We start from the raw sequence: 3,256 nt of genomic DNA, 5'->3' as shown, positions 1-3,256 counted from the left end.
ATATTTCATAAAAAAATACAGTCAAAGCTCTATTAAATAGACATCTCCATTAACTATGCACATTGGCCGTTCCCACAATTTGTTATGGGTACAATCTAATAAGTGGACAACTCTATTAAACTGAACAGAAAGGCCTGGTAGCCAGACAAAGAGAAAGCAGCCTTAAGGGGTACCCCTAACCCCTTAAAAGTTAGAATTTTCAAAAAATTATTTTTTTTCGTTAAATGTAATATCTTAAAAATATTCTCTGAAAATTTCACGTTAATCCGATAATTAGTTTTTGAGTTATTCTACAAATAACGAAGACAGCTCGGGCACTTCAAAGCGCTAGTGTGAAACTTTAAACGCGTTTTTCACAAAACTATGTTTTTTGAACCGGTGACAACTGAAACTCGAAAATCGCTCAGTAGCAATGAAACTTATACAGCTTTTAGAATACATAATAAAATCGGCCTGGATCGATGGATTTTTATTTTTTTCGAAATTTTCGATTTTTTAAGACCAATTAACTGTTGATTTTTTCCCAAAATCTTAGAAAAAAATTTCCTGAGGCCGCCATTTTGTTAATTTTGAAAACAAAATAAAATCCTTTGGTCACGCCCGGGATTATCTATTTATAAAACTAATTTTTTTATACTATTGTTTTTAGATGAATCTCCAAGGACTTATGCTTGTCACCGCAAGTACCTTTTTTGGAACTGGGCCAACTCTAACAACTATAAATTTGGAAAGTAATTTTTTTTTTTGAAATTTTCGTGACTTCAAGTCAACACATTCTATATAATGCCATATTACTACTTTTGTAAATTAACATGATTTAATAGCAAAAAAAATACTGGAAACTCTCATTTTTTCGTGCCTCTGACTACCCCTAACCCTTAAGTAAAACATGTAAGTATGTAGTAGTATGGTAACTTATGCCTATTTTCATGACTTCTTTGGTGGGAGGTTTTTTATAGGAAAATAAAAATTTATTATCTTGAATATTTAGAGTGAATTAAAAATTAAAAATAAAAAAAAAAATGTATTTGAAAAAAATTTAATACTTTATTACTATTATTGTTGTTATCTGAAATCAAATATTCTTGATTATACTTAGTCTATAGACATGTCATTCTGGTCGGAACTACTGAAGTTAAATTTCAAGGATAAAAAAGGTCCTTTTATTTTAGCAAAGTAAGGATTGTAAAATAAAAAGTTAGGGGTGAAATAAATTCTCATTCGTACCAAAGAGACCTATAAGTGTGTAGAATAGCTTGTTAAAATTAGAAAGCAATTGGTTTAGTAGAAAAAAAGTTAAGGACCCGGTCCGACCAGAGAAAACAATGTTGTATGAAAAACGTGTTTCAGTCGACCTTAAAAGTTAGACTACGAGGCGCTCTAGGAAACTCGTTAGAACTCCCGAAATATTTCGAATTTCTGTCTGAAATTTTCACAGCATTTTCTCAAGACATTGTACCTTCAAATTAAGCAAAAAAAAATTTCGATTTTTAGATCTCAAGTTACCAGACTACTACCTTAAATTCGTTATTTTTTTCCAATGAAATTTTCTTTTTATGTACATATTCAAAGTTAAACCTCAAGTACAATCCCTTGGATTCTTATAGCGACAAAAATGTTTTTGTCTCTATTCGTAATAAAATTTACACTGTATTGAATAGTTTATTATATTCAGTAGTCGAAAAAGTATTTTCGTATTTTATCAATAGATGTCGTTGGGCGTATATATCCAGTGCTACCAATCACATTATGTCATACCGTATAGTGTTAGAAAGGTGATATTTTAAGCTTCACTTAGCCAAAACGGTACATATTTGTTTATTTATTTATTAGTATAAATATAAAAAAATAAGTTGAAGTTTAATTAGAAATACGAAAAGACTTTTTAGACTACCCAATATGAATAATAGTAAAAAATGTATACCACAGCAATGCGTGGCCGCATCCACTAGTATATTTATATATATTGATAGAAATATGACAATGAATTTTCAGGCCTTTAAAAACCATATATTTGGACATATGAGCTGCGGCTATTATTACAAAATAATAGTATTGAGCGAAAATATAAAAAAACTGAAAAAACTTAAAGTGAATAATTTTTACACAGAACGGAAGAAATTTTTCAAACTTAAAATCACAAATATAAATTTGTTTAACTAAATCCACAACTAAAAATTTCTAAACAAATTAGCCAATTGTTTCAACGCGCTTTAAGCAATTTTAATTTAAGAAAAACATTTCTCTCTCAGCACACTGTCTGAGAATAAGCAAAAAAAAAATAGTCTGACACTAAAGAGCTCACCGACAGCTGTTGCTGCCACCAGTGGCAAACAATTATAGCGCATTGAAGGTGCCGTCATCATTTGATTTTATACACTTACATACATACGTACACGTAAACAAAAATAACAACAACAATTTCGCATAACGCCGACAATAATGAGGAGAAACTGCGAAAATTCGCTGGATGCCATAGTGAGCGACCAAATAATAGTGTCAGTTAACTAACAACTGCTAGAAGCACAACAAGCGCGCACACACACAGAAACTGCTATGCGTGTGTTTGTGTGTTTCTTGGAGCACGCGTTTGAACTGCGCACTCTGACAGCAGCCAACACTAACTGCTGGCGCTTTGGTAATGGCGAATGGAAATTACTTTCCATTAGCATCATTGGCAGGCGACTTCGCAAACTAACAAAGCACGAACCAACACACTGACAGCTGACAGCAAATGCCAGACAGCAGCTAACAACGGCGCCAAACAACAACAACAAAGCGCCTTATTTGGCTATAGTTGTGGCCAAGCGGAGTACGTGCCACAAGCGCACAAAGCCAGCAAAACTAACGGCAAGTGCACACATACACATACAGAGTCACACACACACATATACCTGCATATATGTGTGTGTGTAGTAGCACCGGTAGCTAGTCGCTTGCCACTCTTTCAGCACTTTCAAATTTCGTCTATGAATTCTTTAGCCAAAACGTGTGTATGTGTGTGTGAGTGCGCCAACTATTCACCAATTTCATTTATATGCTAATAAGACACCTGTTTCTGTTATTATTCCTCTGTTTAGCTGATGTTAACTAGACAATTCTATTGACTTGCCTGGCAAAAGCGCACACTCACACACACACACACATACACACCGCTTTAGTCATACCTCGCATCTGTCATAGTCTGCATGCATATTTGAGTTGATTATTGTTGTTGTTGTTGCTGCTTTTGTCTTTCATCAGCCGGTTGTTGCAT

This window comes from Bactrocera dorsalis, chromosome 4 (genome assembly GCF_023373825.1).
Source record: "Bactrocera dorsalis isolate Fly_Bdor chromosome 4, ASM2337382v1, whole genome shotgun sequence".
Lineage (NCBI taxonomy): Eukaryota > Metazoa > Arthropoda > Insecta > Diptera > Tephritidae > Bactrocera > Bactrocera dorsalis.
The sequence above is the reverse complement of the archived record's forward strand: the minus strand, read 5'-3'. Positions refer to the sequence as shown.